The 25,660-nt window shown below is 48.2% G+C and overlaps 1 protein-coding gene across 2 annotated transcripts in view; it reads right to left on the reverse strand.

Annotated features, from left to right (window-relative positions):
* The window catches only part of CEP192 (centrosomal protein 192), a 1,702,116-nt gene that overhangs the window by 1,088,804 nt on the left and 587,652 nt on the right, over positions 1 to 25,660 (reverse strand). The gene's annotated exons all lie outside the window — the stretch shown is intronic.

Below are 25,660 nucleotides of genomic sequence, written 5' to 3' on the forward strand. Positions count from 1 at the left end.
GCGCTATGTGAATTCTGTATTGCATATGTGCGTGTGTGACTATTCAAATGTCTGTAATCCACCACTATCCTATATGAATGGTCCGGTTTAGCAACGGGAAATAAGGGATTATTCATCGGCGAGACACAGGGCTCAATTACACCCTGGTACTCCAATTGTGTAAGAATTTTCCGAACCAATGCCCTTGCCTCAAATTTAATAGGATACTGCGGCTGTGGCTGTGGCTGAGGTGTGCCCTTTATTGGAATTACATGATAAGGTGATTGTCTATCCCACCCCACATTATTTCTATATAGGGCGGGAGCCTGTACTAGAGCCCATGTTTTACCATAGGACTCCGCTAGCTCTCTCGGAACAAGTGGTGAGAAGGAAGGTACAATAACATCCTCCCCAACCGGACAGTCGCGAACAAAGTCAGGTGGCCAATCCTGTTCGGCCAACAGAACATCATATGATTTTACCACATGGTCCCAAAAGATGGCGTGTACAATGCGGTCAATGTCCCCTTCTAATCGTAGAGTCACTTGATATACTCTATCAGGATCAGAGACTCGCATGTCCGCCGTCTCGACTTGTATGAAGTCATCAGTTCCTTTCACCTCCAGATGCTCTAGAAGACTCCGGCGAACTATTGTGACCTCTGCCGCGCTGTCTAACAGTGCTAACGCCCATGTCTTGTTCATCAAGAGAACTCTCTTCTTGAGCGGCATGTCTAACTGAGACAGCTGCCACTTTTTTCTTTTTAAATTGCTGTTTTTGTTGCAGTGGTTTCTCTTCTTGTTTAACAGAAACCTCCGCTGAGCGTTGTGAATCCTGTCTCGGTTTCACGTACTCCGTCCTCCGCTCTGACCGCCCACCTCTCTCACTTCTCTTCTCTGAGGAGTCCTGAAGGGAACGAGATTGGTGTGTATCAGTATATTGATATCTATCAGGCGTCTTCAAATTATCCCTATTCCTGAGATTATACCTATTCTGCGGGGTCTCCGGTTGCGGAGACTGTCCCCCATCTTTTTTAGGTGTTTGCTGTTTCTTTTCCCAGCGCTTTTTTGTACCCTCAGGTTGCTGTTACTTAGCATTATCTTTATTATTTTGACCCTGCAATTGGGGTTTCTGCGGTCTAGCCCCTAGGCTATCGCGACCAATACTTGAATATGTCTCAGCTATTATTCTCGGAAGTTCCCGCTCTTGATCAATCTGCGGAACATCCCGAAGACGCATTCGCACGGCTAGTGCTACTGCCTCTCCCTTGAGATTACTCAAAATAATAGAAGAAACTGCGGCAAAATTGCCCATTAACTGCATGCCCAAATCTAAGGCAGGGGCAGCCCCATATTCATCTTGAATTTGTTTAAGCACTTCCGGTAAATTAGCTAAAGTCGGTGTACCGTGTGCTGTAGTATAGAGCGCGGCAAACACCGTGCCCCAGGTATTACAAAGGTCCACCGGAGGAACCATCCCATACGGCAAACACATCGTCAAAATTCTATGTTTATCCTGAGGTCCCGTATGGGGAAATACTGCTTCCAGCGTATTAATTTTTTGCGCCAGCCAAAATGGAGTTTCCTCATGTTTAGCCGGTACCTTGCCCATAACTGAGTGTACAGTGGCCGGATTGATTCCCGGAACCACTGCTTGTGGGTGCGCCGGAGCAGCACGCGCTGCATTAGTATTTAATGTCTGCATCACAAACTGAACCAGTCTTCTGTATGTTGTAGCTAAGTCTATATATAAACGACGCACATCAGCCACTGCCAAATTTGCAACCGCAGGATATGGTGTGTAAGTAGCCAATAAAGGCCAGGTCGGACCATCATTACTCAACGGACCTAACCTCACTTGTGCTACTGTATGTGGGAGGGCGCCATCAAGCCAATTATGGTGTTCTTGATAAGATAGAGGTATCTCTAAATAAGCGTAAGCCCTGTATTGTACAGGGGCATTTGCAACAGTGTATTCGTGAAAAGTATTTGTACCCCCATCAACTGCTGGAAATGCCACCCAAGAATAAAAAAGTTCTGTCCTATAGGCTGCATGGGCATCCACCACAAAAGTGACTGGACCCCCCTGGACTGTTAGTCCATGTGCTATCAGATGTCCTGTGAGCGGGTGACGCATATTGATTGCTATATTCACTACATTAGGATTCGCCATTTGCAAAAAAATAGCTCTAGGTCAGAGAAGGCACACCAATATCGGGGTTTTTCCTTTCAAAGTTCAAGCTTGAACAACCAACCACTAAGCAATAGGACGTACCTATCCCGTGGTGGCGGAAACCCTCAGTCCGACGGACGTCTCCGCGTACGGAACAGAGGAGTCAAAATATATATGAGACCGAGAGAGTCAGTCGGACCTAAACATTAGAGCCAGACCAATCGTTGGCGGCGCCATGTCGCGTGGGCTCTCATTATCCTAAATGAGACTACTGGATTTCTAGGCAGCAGGATCGATAACGGTGTGGGGGACTGAGTCTGACCCACGTGTAAGGAACTCTGTCACCATAAATCCGGTTGTTGCTCCGGCTAACTAGCAGTGCCTCATTTCTCCCATGGGGAAGAGATGATTGGGCAGCCGAGCGCATGACATCTTTGGAACTTCTCAGGGAAGTCGTGGTCACTCAGATCCGAACCAACTCTCTCATTTACAATATGATCTCATATACAAATGACAAAGACAGTATAAGTTTTATATAATGTTTTAATAAAACAACTATATTTTAGATAATAAGGCGTGAGCCGCAATAACCAGAACAATACAACATAGTAGGATTGATATAGTCACCAGGAGAGTAAAACATAAGAATAAAGCTATCATATTTCCTAACAGTTTCTACTCTCCCTCTGCTTGTTCTATTTAGAGCACAGCATGTTAAGCTTCTAGCTTGCCTTTCCAAATCACCGGGGAGACATACGCCCTCATACCTGAGCAAAGGCCTGTGATCTGGTTCAGCATCTGCAACGAGGCAGTCAGCGTCTAGCTGTGGGTCTCTGGTCGGAATCTCCCTCTTGCATGTATTGGGACAAGGAAGTGATTTTATAACTAACATGTCATCGTGATCACAAAATGTCCCTGCGCAGGAATGCCAAATCTAAACTCCTACCACGTCTATCGGCAATGTACCAGACTGTATCCTTGACTGAAGCACAGAGTGAATATGTTATGGAGAACTCCAGTGCTGAAGTAGGCAAAACAGTGTGATATGAATAAAAAACAACACCGTAGAACTGGCTATTTGAAAAATAACAGTACGAAGCCTAATAAAAAGCATTTAGAGCAAAGTGCACAGAGGCTCTAAGCTGTCAGCAAATGAATAAAATACATTCAGGGCAAAGTGCACAAAGGCCTAAAGCCTGAAGCTAATGCGCAAAGGATACGTAAAACTAACCATACTACACTATCCCCTATAAGTTAAGTGTAGGCAGTGTCTAGGAAGCCAGGGCTCTCTAGAGGTAGCTGTGAATGAGCAGCCAAGACTTCTCTAGGAGACATGCAAAGCTTTTGCAATACCACTATAATCACACAGCACTTACACACGAAAGAACCACACAGTGTTATAAAAAATAAAGGTACTTTATTATAGTAACACAAATACAAAAATACCGAATAGGCAATCCCCTAACTGGAGGTAAGTAAACACACTAATATATACACATTAGCAATCAGTAAATAGCATAGATAGCAATAGGCATTGGTAAAAGCAATAGCAAACGGAGAGGGCACCAGGGGAGGGCCAAACCATATACTAAAAGAAAAGTGGAATGTGAAAGGCAGTCGCCCACCCAAGAAAGTGAAATCCGGAGAAGGGAGCTGGAGCAACTACAGACCCCAAGAGGTGAGTACCAGGGCAACCCCCAGCGACAGGGAGAGCAGAGTTAAATACCTGGTCTTCCCAAAACCAACAGGAGGACTTTGGAAAAGCATTATGCAAGCCCCAACCTAGAATGGAAGACCCAAAGGTGGATACTGACAGAAGACGACCTGCAAAGGAAGGGGACCAAGTCCAGTTCAAGTTGGAGTGTCTGGTTGTGGCAGGATCCACTACCCACCCTTCTGTGGATGCAGGACTAGGTCAACAGTGGACGAAGAAGGGCAGCAGTGTAACACACAAACCCAAAAGGAGTCCCGGAAGTGATACAAGTGATGATTCGCGTCGGCAGTCGAGATGCAGTCGGTTAGTGGTGCTGAAAAACCATCAAAAAGCCTTGGCAAATGCAAGAGACGGAAAAGAAGGTTGAAGAGCACACGCAATGTCCAGGGGACTTGATCCAAGGAGGGGAGTCCGGGGTGACCCTCAGCAGCTGGGAGAGTCACAAGGAGGCAGCCCCCATAGGCAACCCACTGGCAGATGGAGTCTATCGGACTGCAGGACAGGGATGTGGAAACTACAGATCTGATGCCACCATTCAGTTGCCTGGATCCAGGGAATAGAGAACTTGGGCCAGAGCATGCATTTTGAACTTGTCCTACTTAAGGAAGAACTTCAGAGGACATGGTCCTTTGACACCCAAAAGTTACTGGGGTAGCAACCTGTCAAAGACTTCTGATGCCAGCACCCCTCTATAGCTCCCTTGTCCAAGAGTGTGTCAACTTTGCCATTGACATGTGGTCCTCCAGAAGCCTTTGTAGTGTATGTGGCATAATAGGAGGGCAGAAACAGAAGGGTATGGAATAGCCATGTTGTACAATTTGAAGCACTAAACTGTCTGATGTGCTGCTTTGACACTTGTAGAGGTAATAGCTCATCTGGCCTCAAACAGAGTGACAGCACAGCTGACGGCAAATTAAAGGGGTTTCCCATCTGCACTAGCCAGGAAAGGGGGGGAGCTGCCCCTTGTGCCTGGACGCTGAGTGTCGGATCCCCAAATTGTGCCTCGAAAGACTTGGGAGTTCTGTTATTTCTGTGGCAAGAGTTGATATGGGCCCTCATAAAAACCTCTTCTGAAAGGGTAATGCTCATGTGTAAACTGCTATTTGGATGATGCACTACTACTTTCATCTCTTTGAAGTGCTACAGCAGAGTCCACCTTGTCTCCAAAGAGACTGGTGCCATCAAAGTAAGTTTATAAGTGACTATTCAACATCACTTGAGAAACCTGTGGAACGCATCCAGACATGTCGCTGAAGCATAACGTTGGCAACAAATACCCAACCCAGTCGGTAGTGTCCATGACCGGCCCAATTACATATTTACGCGAGTCATGGCCATGCTGAATGATTGCCTGAAGGTTTGCACAATGGTCATCTGGGACCACTGGCAAGATATTGCCCACCATAATCCACAAGGCATGCAAACAACATCCTAAGAGGCAACTTGAGTTGACTGACATGAGGGCAAGGCTGTCAGATAAGAATAAGCATTGTACAAATGCCTACACGCTTTTTGACTGTCTCGCTGAGTGACTAGGAACACATTTTGTTTAGCCTTCTAGTGGAGGCCTGAACTACAAGACTCTCAGATGTTGAGTACAGAGGGAAAGCAATGGGTGAGCTGATGTCTCTCTTGTGGCTATTTGGCAAGTGCAGGGTGGGTGGGGGTGGTAGTATCAAGATCCTGGCATCACCTAAATGCCCAAGGTAGTGTCAATAAGTGCCTCATCGATGTGTTGAAATAGCTCACTGAAACTTTGGTGCAGAACTTTGGTGAAGATATTTGTTTACTTCTCCACTAAAAGCAGCTGTTAATCAAGGACTTTTCTGTCCTCCTGATTACCACAATAAAAGAAGCAGATTACTCTGTAGCAGGACCAAGTGGAGAGTTCTGGCCTGTCTCAGGGGATGTGTCAGGGCCACTGGTGTCATCTATGTCCTAAAATAAGTTTTGTAATAATGAACAAGTTACTTACCTTCGGTAACAAATTATGTGGTAGAGGCATTCTAGTAGATGATTTCTTAACTTAGAATTTCCCCCAAGCGTCAGTCTGGGTCCAGAGATTTTTCTTTGCGCAGTACCTTAGCATGCCGTTACGTGGCATTGGTTGACTCCGCGCCCTTCATTTGCGTCGTGGTCGCAGGATAGGATCTCACTGGTCATACATGGGCACCACCCCGGGGCACAGTTGTCAGTTTCTTTTCACGACTTCCACTCCAGAAGCATAGAGCCAAGAAAAACACTGACTCTGGTGCCCAAGAATTAGGGCCGTGAAAGGGAAGTCCCTCTCCCTAGAAATCAGTTCACAGAGCGGGGAGGATGGGTGGGTCGGGAAGGAATCTGCAAATAGAATAGGTCTCTACCAGACAATTACTTACTAAAGGCAAGTAACTTGTTCATCTGATAGAGACTTCTAATTGCAGATTCCACTGCAGCTAGGATCACCTCTAAGGTGTCCAGAGCTTAAGAGACCCCAGCTTCCAGGACCCTCCATCTTGTTTTGGAGGAGAGGGACCAATAGTGCACCCTATCGCCAAAGAGAGTGGGCACAGGCTCAGTAGCCATTGGCTACTGCCCTCTGGCCCCTGTGACACCTCTAAATCTAGTATATGGGGGCACCCCTGAACCTTCCTCACCAGATTCCTGGTGACCTCAAGAAAGAAGAATGAAGGATTGAAGAGCCGACCTCAGCAGTGAAGACTCCAGATGACAAAGTACTTGGCCCCAGCCCTACAAACCTGTCCCCAGCTTCAAGACTCCAGCTACACAAAGATGACGCATCCTGGAGGACCTGTGACCTCCACAAATCCCCAGAGAATTGCCTGCCCAGCAGCAGACCTAGAACTCCCAAAGACAAAGCTCTGTCCAAAAGAAACCCTCCTATAGGTCTACAGAACCACCCAGGATGCGCAAGCCCTGTCCAATCTGCACCTGATGCCCACGGCACAAGCCTAAATGGCCCCCCAGTCTAGAGAAGGTACCCAGGTGACTCCAACCTCGAGTCCACCCTGGGTTGACCCCTCCTGGCCAACACGACTATGCCTGCAGCCTGAATCCAGTGGACCCTCCCATGTAACAATATATCTGGTAGAGACATTCTAGTTGCAGATTCCTTACCTTTGAATTTCCCCAGGCGTCAGACTGGATCTGGAGATTTTTCTTCAGGCAATACCTCTGTGTGCTGCCAGGTGGCATCGTTTGACTCTGCAGGCATTGTGTTCACCGTGATGATGTCGCGATCGTATATAGGTGCCACCCCGGTGTGCTGACATCAGTTTCTTTTCACGACTTCCCACATAAGTAGCGCGGAGCCATGAAGAACACAGAGTTGTGCGCCAAAACTAGGGCCCTTAAGGGAAAGTTCCAGTCCCTAGAAATCAGTTCACAGTGCGGGGAGGATAGGTGAGTCTGTAAGGAATCTGCAACTAGAATATGTCTCTACCAGATAGATCGTTACCGAAGGAAATTAACTTGTACATCTGATAGACACTTCTAGTTGCAGATTCCTTACCTTTGAATACATACCCGAGCAATACCATCCCCGGTGGTGGGCTGCAAACCACGATCACACCAAAAAGTCCTGCAGGACCGAACGGCCAAAGTAGCCGTCCCTTTGGACCTGATTGACTAGGCAGTAGTGTTTGGTAAAAGTGTGCAGAAATGCCCACGTTGCTGCCTGACAGATGTCCAGGAATGGAACACCCCATGCTAGCAGCAGTAGCTCTGCTGGAATGAGCTGAAAACCGTTGGGAGGTTGCTTTTTAGCCAGAGCGTAGCACATTTTGATGCATAAGAGTACCCATTGTGAAATTGTCGTCTTCAGCACTGCCCTTCCCTTCTTTGCATCCACATATCCCACAAAGAGTTGATCGCCCACCCGGAAATCTTCACTACGATCAAGATTGAACGCCAATGCTCTTTTTGGGTTTAGACGGAGAAGTCTCTCCACTTCATGAGAGGGATGTGGGGGTGCATAAAAGGTAGGCAAGGTGATGGACTGTATGACATGGAAGGGTGTCACTACTTTAGGTAGAAAAGAAGCTCTTGTGCGAAGCACTAACTTGTCAGGATGTATGGCCAGAAAAGGTGGCTTAGATGACTGAGCCTGAAGCTCACTTACACTGCGGGCAGAAGTAATGGCAACTAAAAAGAAAGTCTTCATAGTTAAGAGCCGTAAAGGGCAGTTGTGAAGCGGCTCAAACGGGGTACACATAAGGTACGCCAATACGAGATTGAGATCCCATTGGTGCATGATGAAAGGGATAGATGAAAAGATGTGTGAGGCCTCTAAGAAACCTCCCAACTTTAGAAGATTTTAATACAGAAGGCTGATCTGGTAACCTCAAGAAAGCAGATATAGCTGAAAGATATCCCTTAAGAGTGCCCAAGGTGAAACCCTGCTGGGCAAGGGAAAGAATAAAGAGAAGGACTTGAGAAAGAGGAGCAGATAGAGGATAGACAGAATTGTCGATGCACCATGCCACAAATTTCTTCAAACGACAGGCGTATACAGTTTTGGTTAAGGAAAGCCAGGCAGCCAAGATAACATGTCAGACTTCGGTTGGTAAGTTAAAAGACGTCAACTGTCGCCGCTCAATCTCCACGCATGAAGCCGCAGAGTTGACAGGCTCGGGTGGAGGACCCTTCCCTGATGCTGCGACAGAAGATCCTCCCGAAGGGGCAGTCTGATCGGAGAATCTATAGCCATGCTCAACAGCTCGGGGTACCAGACTCTATGCGCCCAGTCCGGAGCCACCAATATTACTTGTGGTATGGGCGGAAAGGCGTTCAGGAGGCCTGGATTCCACTCGCCACAAAAAGAGTCACTGAGCGAGTGCCACCTTGGAAACGCCAATGCACAAAACAGCTGACATTGCGTGTTCTCTATGAAGGCGAACAGGTCTAACCAAGGTTCTCCCCACTGCAGGAAGAGACCTTATGCCAACTCCAAATGGAGACTCCATTTGTGATCAACCACGCATCGTCAGCTGAGTTTGTCTGCTCTGGCATTCAAGGAACCTGCCAGGTGTAGAACCACCAGGGAAATGCCCTGACGTTCCAGCCAAGTCCAGAGGCAAAGAGCCTCTTGACAAAGGGTCCACGACCCCACTCCGCCTTGTTTGTTGAATTACCACATGGCGGTGGTGTGGTCTGTGAACACCTGCTCTGGAGGGAGCGAGAGAGGGAGAGAAAGAGGGAGAGAAAGAGGGAGAGAAAGAGGGAGAGAAAGAGGGAGAGAGAGCGAGAGAGAGGGAGAGAGAGGGAGAGGGAGAGAGAGGGAGAGAGAGGGAGAGAGAGGGAGAGAGAGCGAGAGAGAGAGAGAAAAGGAGTGCTTTCAATGCTAGTCAAATAGCTCAGAGCTCCAGATGACTGATATGGAGCCCACATTCCACCAGAGACCTCTGATCTCTGCCTCTCCCATGTGGCAGCCCCATCCCAGGAGTGATGCATCTGTCACGACTGTAAGATCAGGTTGGGGAAAGGAGAGGGCTCTGCTCTTGACCCAATCCTGATTCGTTAACAATCAGTGCAGGTCTCTCGCAGTTCCTTCCAAGATCTGGACCTTGTCAGAGAGATTCCACTCATGCTGCGCCCACTGGAACTTCAGGTTCCACTGCAGAGCCTGCATATGTCATATGTCAGCAGGATGAAGGAGGCCATGAGGCCAAGCAGCCTCAGTCATTCTCACCGAAATCCAGGACAAAGGCTGAAACATCAGAATCATAGCTCGAATATCCTGGACTCGCTTATCGGGAGGATATGCCCGAAACTGCACTGTATCCAAAACAGCTCCAATGAAAAGGAGCATCTGAGAAAGAGTCAGGTGTGACTTCGGCACGTTGATAGTGAACCCCAACAAATGCAAAAGGTTTGTGTAATGAAATGCCTCCATGGCATGGTTACCCCCTGACATTTTGCCTTTTGTTGATGCCAGCTATGATTTAAAGTATGCTGGGACCCTGCTAACCAGGCCCCAGCACCAGTGTTCTTTCCCTAAACTGTACCTTTGTTCCCACAATTGGCACAGCCCTGGCACACAGATAGGTCCCTTCCAAATGGTACCCCTGGTACCAAGGGCCCTGTTGCCAGGGAAGGTCTCTAAGGGCTGCAGCATGTCTTATGCCACCCTGGGGACCCCTCACTCAGCACAGACACACTGCCTCACAGCTTGTGTGTGATGGTGGGGAGAAAATGACTAAGTCGACATGGCACTCCCCTCAGGGTGCCATGGCCACCTCACACTGCCTTGGGCATAGATAGAGTCACCCCTCTAGCAGGCCTTGCAGCCCTAAGGCAGGGTGCACTATACCACAGGTGAGGGCATACATGCATGAGCACTATGCCCCTACAGTGTCCAAGCAAAACCTTACACATTGTAAGTGCAGGGTAGCCATAAAGAGTATATGGTCTTAGAGATGCCCCCTGAATACCAGTCCGACTCCTAGCGCTAGGCTGACCAGTTTGTGCCAGCCTGCCACAACCAGACGAGTTTCTGACCACATAGGGTGAGTGTCTTTGTCACTCTGTGGCCAGGAACAAAGCCTGTACTGGATAGAGGTGCTTCTCACCTCCCCCTGCAGGAACTGTAACACCTGGCAGTGAGCCTCAAAGGCTCATACCTTTTGTCACAGCACCCCAGGGCATCCCAGCTAATGGAGATGCTCGCCCCTCCGGCCACTGCCCCCATTTCTGGCAGCAAGGCATGAGAGGATAATGAGAAAAACAAGGAGAAGTCACCCACTGTAGGAAAGTACCATCTTCCTTGGCATGTTACCCCCATTTTTCACATGTATGTCAGTATGTTTTTGCCTGTCTCACTGGGATCCTGCTGGTCAGGACCCCAGTGCTCATAGTTTGTGGCCTAATGTGTATGCCTGAGTAGTGCCTAACTGTGTCACTGAGGCTCTACTAACCAGAACCTCAGTGCTTATGCTCTGTCTGCTTTTAAATTGGTCACTTTAGGCCAGTGACTTCCTTTACCAATTTCATTTGGCATAATGGACCCCCCTTATATTTCCCTAGTAAATGGTACCTAGGTACCCAGGGCATTGGGGTTCCAGGTAATCCATATGGGCTGCAGCATTTCTTTTGCCACCCATAGGGAGCTCAGACAAACCCTTACACAGGACTGCCACTGCAGCCTGTGTGAAATAGTGCACACACTATTTCACAGCCATTTGCACTGCACTTAAATAACTTATAAGTCACCTACATGTCTAACCTTCACTTGATGAAGGTTGGGTGCATAGTTACTAAGTGTGAGGGCACCCTTGCACTAGCAAAGGTGCCCCCCCCCCCACATAGTTCAGGGACATTTCCCCGGACTTTGTGAGTGCGGAGACGCCATTACACGCGTGCACTACATATAGGTCAATACCCATTTGTAGCCTCACAATTGTAACTCCGAATATGGCTATGTAACATGTCTAAGATCATGGAATTGTCCCCACATTCCAAATCTGGTATTGGGGAGCCGATTCCATGCATCCTGGGGGCTCCACCATGGACCCCCCAGTACTACCAAACCAGCTCTCTGAGGCTTGCACTGCAGCTACAGCTGCTGCCAACTCACAGACAGGGTTCTGCCCTCCTGGGATCTGGACCACGATCTTCACACCGTGGGACATCTTTTGCATCACACAGGAACTCGCTGGCATCTTTCTGCAGTCTTCTACTAAACAGGGACTCTTCTTTTGCACCCTCTTCTGGGTTGGCAGGGGCTCCTGTCCTTCCTGGAACTTCTGGACTTGGTCACCTTTCCTTTGCAGGTGTTCAGGCCCAATAATCCAGCAGTTTTTCTTTGCAGACTTGGTTGGCTGCTGCAAAATCCCCCAAAACGAGGTGTAGTGTGTCCTAAGGAAACTTGCAGTACTTTACTCCTGCTTTTCTGGGCTGGGGTAATTTACTTACCTTTACTGTATTCTTACTCTCCCAGAGATTCTGCACACACCACACTTGGGGGAAATTTGTGATTCACATTCCACTTTAATATATGGTTTGTGTTGCCCCTAGACCTATTTTCTCCCATTGCATCCTATATGATTTCCTACTGTTTGCATTGTTCTAGGACTACATCCTTGTCTAATTTCGGTGTCTAGTGTTTATATTGTGGTGTATAGTACTTACCTCCAGAAGGAGTATTGTCTCTTGGATATTTTTAGTACTGTGTCACCCAAATAAATACCTTTCTTTTTGGTAACACTGAGTATTGTCTTTACTTGTGCATACGTACAATGTAACTATAAGTGGTATTGCATGAGTTTTGCATGTCTCCTAGTTCAGCCTAAGCTACTCTGCTATAGCTACCTCTATCAGCCTAAGCTGCTAGAACACTACTACATTTCACTAATAATGGATAACTGGACCTGGTATAAGGTGTAAGTACCCAAGGTACCCACTACAAACCAGGCCAGCCTCCTGCACCCACCAGCCAGGACAGCCCCTAAGGTGTCCTGAGCTGAGGTGACCCCTGCCTTTAGAGATCCTCCATCTTGAGTTTGGAGGATTCCCCCAATAGGATAAGGGACGTGCCCCCCTCCCCTTAGGGAGGGGGCACAAAGAGGGTGTAGCCACCCTCCAGGACAGTAGCCATTGGCTACTGCCCTCCAGACCTAAACACACCCCTATATTTAGGGACGACCCAGAACCCAGGAAATCAGATTCCTGCAACCTACACAAAGAAGAAGGACTGCTGACCTGAAAGCCCTGCAAAGACGACTGAGAGAACTGACTTGGCCCTAGCCCCACCGGCCTGTCTCCAGACTTAAAGAACCTGCACAGCGACGCATCCGACAGGGTCCAGCGACCTCTGATGACTCAGAGGACTGCCCTGAAACTGAAGGACTAAGAAACTCCTGAGAACAGCGGCACTGTTCACCAACAGCAACATTTTTACAACTTTGAAACAACTTTTACAGAACTCACTCTTCCCGCTCGAAGCGTGAGACTTCACACTCTGCACCCGTCGACCCCGGCTCGAGCTCCAGAGAACTAACACCGCAGAGAGGACTCCCATGCGACTGCGACTTCGTGAGTAACCGGAGACGACCCCCCCCTGCACACCCGCAGCGACGCCTGCAGAGTGGATCCAGAGGGTCCCCCTGACCGCGACTGCCTGGTAACAAGGAACCCGACACCTGGACCAAGCAGTGCACCCGCAGCCCCCAGGACCGAGAGGAAACACCTACCAGTGCAGGAGTGACCAGCAGACGGCCCTCTTCCCGAGAAGCCCCCCTGTGCCCTGCCTGAATCGCCTAAGTGACCCCCGGGTCCCTCCATTGCTTTCAATAGCAAACCTGACGCCTACTTTGCCTACTGCAACCGGCCGCCCCTTTGCCACTGAGGGTGTGTTTTGTGGGTCTGTTTGTGTCCCCCACCCCAGTGCTCTACAAAACCCCCCTGGTCTGCTCCCAGAGGATGCAGGTACTTAACTGCCAGCAGACCGGAACTAGAGCACTCCTGTTCTCCATAGGCGCCTAAGTGTTTTGGGCCATCCTTTGACCTCTGCACCTGACCGGCCCTGTGTTGCTTGTGCGGTGACTTTGGGGTTGCCTTGAACCCCCAACAGTGGGATGCCTATGCCCTGGAGACTGATTGTGTAAGTGCTTTACTTACCTGAGAAATCTAACAAATACTTACCTACCCCAGGAACTGTTTTTTGCAGCATCAACTTTTAAAATAGCTTATTGCCATTTTAACCTATACTGTGTGTACTACTGCTTTAATTCAAAGTTCCTTACTTACCTGTGTGAAGTACCTTGCATTTTATGTATTTACTTCAAATCTTGAGGGTCTAAAAGAAATTAAGAAAAGATTTTTCTATATAAAAACGTTTGGCCTGGAGTTAAGTCTTTGAGTGTGTGTTGTCATTTATTGCCTGTGTGCGTACAACAAATGCTTAACACTACCCTCTGAAAAGCCTACTGCTCGACCACACTACCACAAAACAGAGCATTAGAATTATCTAATTTTGCCTCTATCAACCTCTAAGGGGAATCCCTGGACTCTGTGCACACTATCTCTCACTTTGAGATAGTGTATACAGAGCCAACTTCCTACAGTTAGCCATAGTCTGGAGGTGGGACACGACTGTCTGGGGCGAATTCGCCTTCAACAGCCTCTCGTAGAGGTAGGGGGAAGACTAGGACCCCTAACCTGCGCAGATGCGCTGCCACCACTACCATCACTTTCATGAACACCCGAGGGGCATTGGTAAGGCCAAAGGGAGCACAGTAAACAAAGTGCTCGTGACCAACCACGAATCGTAGGTAACGTCTGTGGGCCAGCAAGACTGGAATGTGGAAGTATGCGTCCTGCAAGTCCAACGCTACCATCCAGTCTCCGGGATCCGAGGCAGATAGGACCTGAGCCAATGTCAACATTTTGAACTTCTTTTTGAGGAAGTGGTTGATGGACCGAAGATTTAATATAGGCCGAAGACCTTTGTCCTTTTTCAGCACCAGAAAGTAGCATGAATAGCAACCACGATTTACTTCTGGCAACGGAACCCTTTCTATGATTCCTTTGGCCAAAAGGGCCTGGACCTCCTCGCAGAGAAGTGTCATATGACCCTCCAATATCCGATTGTATGAAGGTGGCATGACTGGAGGAGGTGTCTCGAAGGGGAGGGAGTAGCCCCTTCTGAAAATTTGGAGGACCCACCTGTCCGAGGTAATGGACTGCCATTGGGACAGGTGATGACGAATCCTGCTGCCAACTGGCTCCTGGTGTACCTGCAGACTAGGAATGTTTGGAGGCAGAGGAGGGGTGGGGGTAGACTGGGCGACCCGCTGGTTCCCTGATCCCCGGGGGTGTGGGAACCCGCGGTAGCGCAGAGGCTGTACAGCATGCACGGGTTGATGGGCAGGGTGGAAATGATGCTGTTGGGTGCCCCTTCCAAGAGGCGAAAGGTGGACTGCTGGGGTCTAGGATCGGGCGCAAGGCCAAGGGACTGGGCCATGGCTCAGGAATTCTTAAAGCGGTCGAGCGCAGAGTCCACCTTGTCTCCGAAGAGACGTGAGCCATAAAAGGGCAAGTCGATTAAGGATTGCTGGACATCCACTGAGAAGCCAGATGTCCTCAGCCAGGTGTGGCGTCTCAATGCCATCGTCGGTTCAACCGATCTGCCCAGAGAGTCGGTTGTATCCAGTCCACAACGAATCATGAACTTCAGTGCATCCCTCCCATCTGTTACAGCTTGGGAAAGGATAAGTCCAGGCCTCCTCTGGAACGCTAGGCAGCACTTGCACGACTATATCCCAGAGAGTATGGGAAAAGGGGCTCAAAAGGCATCCGGTGTTCACGGACCGCAGTGCTAGACTGTTGCAAGAAAACAACTTCTTTCCCAAGTTGTCCAGTCTTTTTGATTCAGGGGTCCTATCCGGGGGTGCGTCAGATGAAGATGAAGCCTGGATGACAAGGCTCTCAGGCGTGGGTTGTTGGGTGAGGAATTTCGGGTCTGACGGCGCTGGCCAATGGAGGCGGGCAATCGTCCTATTCACAGGAGCCCATGTGCTGGTTCTGGACGTCGGTCAGTGTGTCATTAAAGGGAAGAAGGGGCTCGGAAGAGAAAGACCCCAGCTGAAGCACGTCAGTTAGGATGTTAGGCCTAACCTCCACAGAATGTAGCTCAAGGTCCAGGACATCAGCTGCCCTCACCACCATGGAATAAGTAGCACCCCCCTCCGTAGCCACAGTAGGAGAAGAGAGCATATCAGTGTCAGGGGAGGTGTCTAGACCACTGGCATTACCCAAATCCTTCACACAGTCCATCTGGGGGTCAAGCTGGTATTCTAAAGGGTCCAGCGTCTCCTCCATACTCTCCCTGTATCCATACCCACATGAATAAGGGTCTAGATCAACCCTGGGCCCAGAAGAGCCCATAGAGAATGGAATCTGTGTTAAGCGATGTCGTTCCAGCTCCGGGTCATCGGTTATGAGGATGTGAACAACGTCGATTGTTGGTCCAACCGACGTCAGAGCGTCGACGTCTGACCCGATGCCGGGGAATGTCGCCGTGGCACGCCTGGCGTCAGGACAGATCTACAGTTAGATCCTGAGGGACCCTCTGGAGCCGTGGCTGAAGCAAACGACTTCAAACCCCAGGGGACCCCAACCGACTTCACCTGTGTCCAAGGGCACCGAAGGTGGGCCGGACTGCCCAAAAATGAGGGGCACTGCCTCATAAAACTCTAAGCTGGGAGTGGGTGGCTCCGGCTCCCGGGAAGTCGAGGAAGCGTGGAGCAGACACAGATAAAGGCTCTGATGACAGACCTAGAGCGTCGACGCTCTTCCTGCGTCGCGGCGTCCGAGCGATGGGGTGAAGTCGAAGAACGATTATCCTTCTTCAACTACTTCTTCTTGTGACCTTAATGTCCCGATGACTTGGAGGATAACGAGTGGTGGTAACTCCACGGCTGATCTTGAGACCTTCCTCTTGAACGAGACCTTGAGCGCTGCGGAGTCGAGTGTTGGGCTGCCATGAGCTTTAGGGACCACTCCCTCAAAGCTTTAGGGTTCATGGCCCAACACTCGGAGCACCACTTTGGGTTGTGATCGCGCTCCAGGCACCATAAACACAAGAGGTGGGGATCCGTCACCGACAGTTCGATGACCGGAGTCGCAGGGCTTGAATCCGGTCTTGCGGGACATCCCTCGACGCATCCGCAAACTCGTCAAAAACTTCGACAAAAGTGTCTACCTTGTCAAAAAATTACTGAGGTAGGTCTTCTCTGGATCTGTGCATAGGATGGCGCGGAAAGAAAATAACTGACGTCAGCGCGCCAGGGTGGCGCCTATATACGACCGTGACGTCATCATGGCGAACACAACACCAACAACGCCTGCAGAGTCGACTGACGCCACCTGACGGTGCACAGAGGTACTACTCGAAGAAAAATCTCTGAATCCAGTCTAACGCTTGGGGAAATTCAAAGGTAAGGAATCTGCAACTAGAAGTCTCTATCAGATGACGGAGTTTATCCGCTCAGATGTTCAGAGAGCCCTCCAGATGTTGAACCACTAAGGATTTACCCTGATGTTTCAGTCATGTCCCCACCCCACCCAGTTTTTTGCAGTACCACATGGCAGTGGTGTTGTCCATGAATACCAACACCACTTTCCCTTTGAGAGAGGAAAGGAATGCTTTCAACCCTAGTCTAATTGCCCTGAGCTCCAAAAGGTTGATATGGAGCTCAGACTCCGCCGGACACCTGGAGTCTGATCTCCAGCTCTCCCATGTGGCTGCCCCATCCCAGAAGTGAGGAATCTAATCACAGTCGCATCTTGTAGGAAAATGGCTCCCTGTTGCAGCTACTCCCCACTTTTTGCCCGATATTGATGCTGACTTGACTGAAGTGTGCTGGGACCCTGCTAACCAGGCCCCAGCACCAGTGTTCTTTCACTAAAAATGTACCATTGTTTCCACAATTGGCACACCCTTGGCACACAGATAAGTCCCTTTTAAAAGGTACCAGTAGTACCAAGGGCCATGTGACCAGGGAAGGTCCCTAAGGGCTGCAGCATTTGTTGTGCCACCCTAAGGGACTCCTCACCTAACACAAGCACACTGCCAATGCAGATTGTGTGTGTTGGTGGGGAGAAAGGCAAAGTTGACATGGCATCACCCTCAGGATGCCCTGCACACAAAATACTGCCTGTGGCATAGTTAAGTCACCCCTCTAGCAGGCCTTACAGCCCTAAGGCAGGGTGCCCTATACCACAGGTGAGGGCATATGTGCATGAGCAATATGCCCCTACAGTGTCTAAGTCTATTCTCAGACATTGCAAGTACAGTGTGGCCATATTAAGTATATGGTCTGGGAGTTTGTCAAAACAAACTCCACAGCTCCATAATGGCTACACTGAATACTGGGAAGTTTGCTATCAAACTTCTCAGAATAATAAACCCACACTGATGCCAGTGTTGGATTTATTACAAAATGCATCTGAGAAGATGCCCCCTGTAATTTACTCAATCCTTCAGTGCAGGACTCACTGGTCTGTGCCAGCCTGCCACTGAGACGAGTTTCTGCCCCCCTGGGGTGAGAGCCTTTGTGCTCTCTGAGGACAGAAACAAAGCATGTACTGGGTGGAGGCGCTTCTCACCTCCCCCTGCTGGAACGGTAACACCTGACGGTGAGCCTCAAAGGCTCATGCCTTTTGTTACAGCACCCCAGGGCATCCCAGCTAGTGGAGATGCCCACCCCTCCGGCCACTGCCCCCACTTTTGGTGGCAAGGCAGGAGAGGATAATGAGAAAAACAAGGAGGAGGAGTCACCCACCAGTCAGGACAGCCCCTAAGGTGTCCTGAGCTGAGGTGACCCCTGCCTTTAGAAATCCTCCATCTTGAGAGTGGGGAATTCCCCCAATAGGATTAGGGATGTGCCCCCCTCCCCTCAGGGAGGAGGCACAAAGAGGGTGTAACCACCCTCCAGGACAGTAGCCATCGGCTACTGCCCTCCTGACCTAAACACCCCCCCAAATTTAGTATTTAGGGGCGACCCAGAACCCAGGAAATCAGATTCCTGCAACCTAAACAAAGATGAAGGACCGCTGACCTGAAAGCCCTGCAGAGACGACGGAGATGACAACTGACTTAGCCCTACCGGCCTGTCTCCAGACTCAAAGAACCTGCACAGCGGCATATCCGACAGAGATCAGCGACCTCTGAGGACTCGGAGGACTGCCCTGAACCCAAAGGACCAAGAAACTCCTGAGAACAGTGGCACTGTTAAAAAACAGCAAAAACTTTGCATCTTTCTTGCAACTTTCAAAGACTTCACTCTTCCCGCCAGAAATGTGAGACTTCACACTCTGCACCCGACGCCTCAAGCTCCAGAGAACCAACACTGCAGGGAGGACTCCCAGGTGACTGCCACCTCGTGAGTAACCTGAGACGACCCCCCTAGATCCCTACAGCGATGCATGCAGAGAGGATCCAGAGGCTTCCCCTGACCGTGACTTCCTAGAAGAAAGAACCCAACGCCTGGACCAAGCACTGCACCCGCAGCCCCTAGGACCAGAAGGAACCGAACTCCAGTGCAGGAGTGACCATCAGGCGACCCTCTGCCTAGCCCAGTCGGTGGCTGACCTGAGAAGCCCCCTGTGCCCTGCCTTCACCGCTAGAGTGACTCCCGGGTCCCTCCAATTGATTCCTATTGAAAACCCAACACCTGCTAATCACACTGCACCTGGCCCCCCCTGTGCCGCTGAGGGTGTGTTTTGTGTGCCTACTTGTGTCCCCTCCACCCCCCAGTGCTCTACAAAACCCATCTGGTCTGCTCTCCGAAGACGCAGGTACTTAATTGCCAGCAGACCAGAACCGGAGCACTCCTGTTCTCCATAGGCGCCTATGTGTTTTGCGCCTTCCTTTGACCGCTGCACCTGACCGGTCCTGTGCTGCTGGTGCAGTGACTCTGGGGTTGCCTTAAACCCCCAACGGTGGGCTGCCTATGCCCAGGTACTGAGACTTGTAAGTGTCTTACTTAGCTGAAAAACTAGCCAATACTTACCTCCCCCAGGAACTGTTGATTTTTGCACTGTGTCCACTTTTAAAATAGCTTATTGCCATTTTAACTAAAACTGTGTACGTTACTGCTCTAATTCAAAGTTCCTTACTTACCTGTGTGGAGTACCTTGCATTTTATGTACTTACCTCAAATCTTGAATCTTGTGGTTCTGAAATAAATTAAGAAAATATATTTTTCTACTAAAAAACTATTGGCCTGGAGTTAAGTCTTTGAGTATGTGTTCCTCATTTATTGCCTGTGTGTGTACATCAAATGCTTAACACTATCCTCTGATAAGCCTACTGCTCGACCACCCTACCACAAAATAGAGCATTAGAATTATCTAATTGTGCCACTATCAACCTCTAAAGGGAACCCTTGGACTCTGTCCACACTATCTCTCACTTTGAGACAGTATACACAGAGCCAACTTCCTACACATCTGGTTCGGGAAGGGAGATGGATCTGCCTCTGACCCAAACTCAGTTCAAAAGACACCACTGTATATCTTGCACAGTCCCCTCTGAGATCTGGACCATGTCTGGGAAATTCCCCCGATGCTGTGGCCACTGGAACTTCATGTCCAACTGCAGAGCCCGCATATGCCATCTGACCTGATTCACCAGCAGATTGCAGCAGGCCATGAGGCCCAGCACCCTCAGAGTCATTTTGCTTCTGCCTCTGCCTCTTGGCTGGGACGAACTGAGAGTCTCGTCAGACGGTGGCTGCCATAGGGCTAGCACAGTGACATGCCCTTTCCGGAAACACAAAAGGTGTGAAAGGCAGACTGTAGGAAAAGTGTCAATGAGAGGCCCAAGGGCTTGGCTGTAGCCTACGAGTACTTTTACATGCTCCAGCGCCGAGTCTGCCTTCTCTCTGAAAGAGATAAGTCCAGTCGAAGGGCATGTCCATGAGGCTGGCCTGGAAATCCTCCAAAAAGCCAGATGTACTCAGCCAGACGTGGCGCCGTAAGGGCACCATTGACTAAACTGCTCTGCCCAGCAAGTCAGTTTTATCCCAGCTACACCTAATGGTGAACTTCGCTATGTCCCTCTCATCTTTCACTCCTTGAGAGAGGATGGCCCGGGCCTCCTCCTCAGCCTCCTCCGAGACCTGCAGCAGCACTTGCGCAACCTTATATCTTAAGGTATGGGAATAATGGCCCAAAAGGTATGCAGTATTCATCAACCCCAATGCCAGGCTGACTGAATAAAACATCTTCTTTCCAAGTTCTCCAGCCTCTTGGATTCCCCATCGGGGGGCACAGCAGGGAACACACCATGGGATGTTAAGGCTTCAACTACCAAGCTCTCGGGGGAAGGGTGTTGGCTGAGGAAACTAGGATCACCTGGGGCAGTGTGATGGCAGCAGGCAATTGTCCTGTTCACAGGAGCCGCTGTACTGGGCTTGTACCAAGTTTCCAGTAGGACATCTGTCAATGCTTCATTAAAGGGCAATAGGGATTCATATGAGGAAGCCCGAGGGTGAAGCACTTCTGTCAAGAGGTTATTCTTGACTGTCACTGAGGGAAGCTCTAGGTCAACGACCTCCACTACCCTCTTCATCACCACTGCATAAAAAGCTCCCTCCTCCTCCATAGCCATGGAAGGTGGAGAAAGCAAGCCAGTATCTGGAGCATTGTCCAAGTCCACTGGCATCTCCTAGTTCCTCAACCAACTCCAAAATGTCACCAGGGGTGTGCAACTGGTATTCTCCAGTGTCCAGTGACCCCATCCACTTTGCTCCATGCTTAGCTGCTCCACAAAATGCGGAGGCAACGACTTACAGTCACTGAGACCTAGCAGTGCCAGAATCCACTATCAACTCTCTTCTGACTCAGTCGTCGTAGATGAGAATGGGGCTGGAGCCCCTGAGGGGAAACAGAGAGAATGTGTGTCAGGAATGGCACCAGAGAAGGTTGCAATGGCACAACCAGCACCAGAGAAGGGATCCATGTGACCAGAGCAGAGGTCAGAGTTAGCACAAAACCTGATGGGGCCTCATACGACCCCAAAGGCGCTCTGGAGGGGTCAGCCCGCTTGAATACTCAGTGCATGTGCTTATAAAATTCATTTGAGTGAGGTCGCTCCGGCTCCTGGAAATTGGGGAAGGAGCAGAGTTGAACTGGCAACGGCTAGACAGGACTGTGCCTGGAATGCAGATGTTACCCACTTGTCGCGTCAGCTGACAGACGTGGTGAAGTCGAAGTCTGTTTAGACAACTACTTCTTGCATCTCTTCCCAGACTGTCCCGAGGACCTCATATGTGACAGAGGATTTGGGGCTCTGGAGCAGTCCTGCAACCTTCTCGATCGGGGCTGAGACCTCCTAGGAGTCCTGATAACTGGCACTGACCGCCGGGCCGCAAGCAGCTTTAGGGATCATTCCCTCAAAGCTTTAAGCGCCATGTCCCTTCAGTCCAAGCGTGACAGTCGCGCTTGAGACACCACAGGCACACAAGGTGCAGGTCTATTTCTGACATGGCACGTGACAGGCGCCATACGGCTTAATCCAGTCCTTTCTAGATGACATCTCGACACTTCACAAAACATTCGACAAAAAGCGGAAAAAGCCTGTCAAAAAGAGACAAAGGGGTACCTCTTCTTTGGATCAGCACTAACTGGTGCAGAAAGGAAAACGGACGTCCGCATGCCTGGGTAGAGCCTATATAGGTGACCGCAACATCAGTTCCGATGCAAACGACACCACTCAGAACTGAACAAAACCACCCAATTGATTGCAGGGGTACTGCTCACACAAGTTTACGGATCCAGTCTGACAACTGGAAAATTCAAAGGTAAGGAATCTGGAGCTAGACGTCTCTAACAGATTTAATGTTTTAAATTTTATCAGTTTGATTCAATTAGGATGGCTTCAGGTGTGTCACACTTATCACAAATTAAGACTGTTAGTGCTCTCGTTGTTCTTTAGAACACTCTGGGAGACTACAGTAGAACACAAGGAAATCAACTGCTAGGCTGCTCCTGTTGGAAGTGCATGTTGGAAGTGCATGTTTTACTGAGAATGTCAGACCTCATTCTCATATGGCTGAAAAAATGAGTGTGTATTTACAGAAAATATGCTCTCATTTTATCTTCTGGAGCACCTTCCATTACACGTATGGGGAAAATCCTGAGAAAACCGTTTTCTCGCAAACATGATTCATGAAGTACAAGCAGAAGGCTTTTTCACAGGTTAAAATCATCCTGGCAACAAATTAGTTATATTGTAACTAAAACCTGTTATCACCCTTTACACATTCTCCTTTTTTGTGACCCTCAAAATCTCCCAATCATTACAATGCATTTCAATGGGTGATATCATGTGTACTGGTTCTGCCAGCACTTTCTGGTTGAAGTGCTAACAGCCAATCCGATCTCGCCATGAAATTTGTGCTTAGGCTCTGCCCAGATGACTTTCTTTTTCTTTTAGTATCTCAAACTACTAAACTAAATCACAAAAAGCACGCTCTCTGGACCTAAAGCAGCTCGTTTCCTGCCACATTTGCTGTAATTCTGTCCATCAGTTCAGGCTGTAGTGTTCAAAATTTCTATAGAAATTAACATGGGAAACATTTTTTTCCCTCAAAACAGCCCTCTATTTCTCAGTCCCCGCAAGACGAATCAACCTGAAACTCACTATGCACAATAAAACAGTAGGACACTTTTTTTCAAAGATTTCGTGAAGATTTGTCACACGGCAACAAAGTCATAGGCAAGTCAAACATCCCTTTTCCCATGGAAACTAGGTCCTAACTATAAATACCTACTTGTGGCGAACAGTAGGCATATATGCATATATTTATATAAAGGTACAGTTTGACGAAAAGGTGCACTCCCAATTCTAGTTATGCATGGAAAGTTTTGTGGCGATCCTTCAAGCAGTGGCAGAGTTTTAAAAAAATGAAAAGAAAGAAAAGGAAGAACTAAATAAAGTGGTTTTCCCATGTTAATTCACATAGGGATTTTCCGACACGACTACAGCCCGAACCACTGGACAGAATTACACCAGATTTAGCAGTGAGGTACCTATCGGCCTGGAAAGCACCTTTTTGTTATTTGGTGTAAAGCCATTCAGTAGTTTTTGAGATATTAGAAGTAAAACAAACCTGTTTATCGAGGTGCATGAATAAATCATACTGCCCCCTCCCCAAAACACAAGGGGATTTAAGAAGACCCAGGGACCACCACCTCCCCAGGGTTAAACATTTTAGCAGGGGCTGCACAGATCTTGGAGTGTCACTCAATAGGTTCAAATCCAGGTATCTCCTAGAAGTGTTTTGAATGTTAAATATTCCCAGTGATATAACATTTACCTATTTTTCCAATCAAAATCTTTGGGTTGAATATCATGGTTGTGTCTGGACACTGCAGCTTAAGTCACATGTAGCGTAGTGATCAAGATCTCAGACCCTCACATTGAAGGTTGAGAGTTCCAATTTAGCTGTGCCAGTGGTCATTTCTCTTCTTTAATTCCATGTCAGCTTTAAATATTTAAGGTACATACTAAAAAGTAATCTCACTCGTTACTTAACAAATACATTTTTCTTTACATTTTGTCTGGAAATATATTATTTTAAGTATATTGTTTATCAAAGCCTAAAAAAAAATTTCTGCCCGTCAATTCTTCTGTCAACCTCTTTGCATAAATGCTTATCAATCTCTCACATTCTCCCTTCCTCTCTTTTTCATCTCATGATGGGAAGGAAGAGAGCGGGATTGTTATTTCAACGGTCACTCCATACAATGCCTTCAAAGCAAGATGTAAGGTTTCAATGTTATAGCTATGTTTTGATGCACAGCAAAACAGTCACCCCTGGCCTAGGGGTAAAGATTTTGGACTGTTATTCAATAGGTTGAAGGTTCAAATCCTGGTATCCCATGGCTGTGTGTAAGCTGATTTACTTGTGCTTTGAATGTTAAACATTTCTGGTAACCATCTTTTTTCCATCAAAATCTTTGGGTTGAATGTAGTACTTATGTCTGGACACGTCACTGGAAAGAAATACCTGCGGTCTAGTGGTAAAGGTCTCAGTCCATGGCACGCATGACCAAAAGCTATGCATGGCGCAGAGTTAAGTGCATGTAGTGGTAAGCCACAGGCCAGGCCCTGCAGCCAAACCATGTCGCACACAGCCAGATGCTGTGCGTGGCGGTGATTGTTTTAATGTAAAAATATTTAAATAATATTACATACAACAACAAAAAAACATTCACTGAAAAAACAAAGGTTAGAGGGTGGTTAAAGCTCGAAAACAATTTAAAAAAAGTAATTCACTTATAAAAAGCAACGGTTACAGGAGCGTTATAGTTAGGTTCTGAAATTACACACACACACAAAATAGAAGTTCAGCTTTTATAGTTATCTCCAACTATAGCTCGTGCCCTCACCATGCACTGCTAATTGCCCCACATATTACAACACATGACATCTTTGATATCATTGATAATGTCAATATAATATTTGCTATCAATATAATATTTGCAATAAAAATATTGAGGAGAAAACTGAATGGCAGGTGCCTCGAGTTATAATTTCTTTAGGGCATAAGTCATAGTTATCCGATGTAACCTTAACTATAACTGCTGAATTTCTATGGTTTTTGTGTGTGCAAATTCACAACTTAACTATAACGTCCCTGTAACCTTTGCTTTTTATTTGAATTTACACACACACACACATATATATATATATATATACACACACACATGCACCGCCTCTTTTGCACAGCAATTTTCCATTGTGTACCAAATTCAGGGTTGGGGGGGGCCTCAGACATCTCACTCCGTGACTATCAATTCACCTCCCGCTGAAAACAGCGTCTACACTCTAGAGCGGTGTGCTGAATGTGCTTTATTGGCAGAATGCTGCAATTAATTTTTCAAGGCAAATTCTGAGGCCGAAATGCAGTCGGGCAGTCTGCCAGTAAGATACATATAAACGGCGGATAACAGCTACGCAGAAGGGGCTTGTCTAAATTCTTTGGAAAACATGAGGCACACTAAACTGCTAAACTACATCTGATCTAAAATTACATACGAACGTAGGGATATTACAAAACAGCAACGGCTGCAGTGATAAACAAGGAAGGGTGTTTGACAACTGTTTGAAGTGCAAATTAAAAGAACTGCATCCCCAAGCATATTGGAATGTAACTCATACAGGATCAAATGTTTCAACACCAGATAGCTAGTTGCATTGGTTAAATCACCAAAAGGGAAAACTAAATAGGTGAAAATACCAAAAGGAAAAACTTTATAAAAACATTCATTATGTTGTTACCCCCG

Source organism: Pleurodeles waltl, chromosome 2_2, assembly GCF_031143425.1.
Source record: "Pleurodeles waltl isolate 20211129_DDA chromosome 2_2, aPleWal1.hap1.20221129, whole genome shotgun sequence".
NCBI lineage: Eukaryota > Metazoa > Chordata > Amphibia > Caudata > Salamandridae > Pleurodeles > Pleurodeles waltl.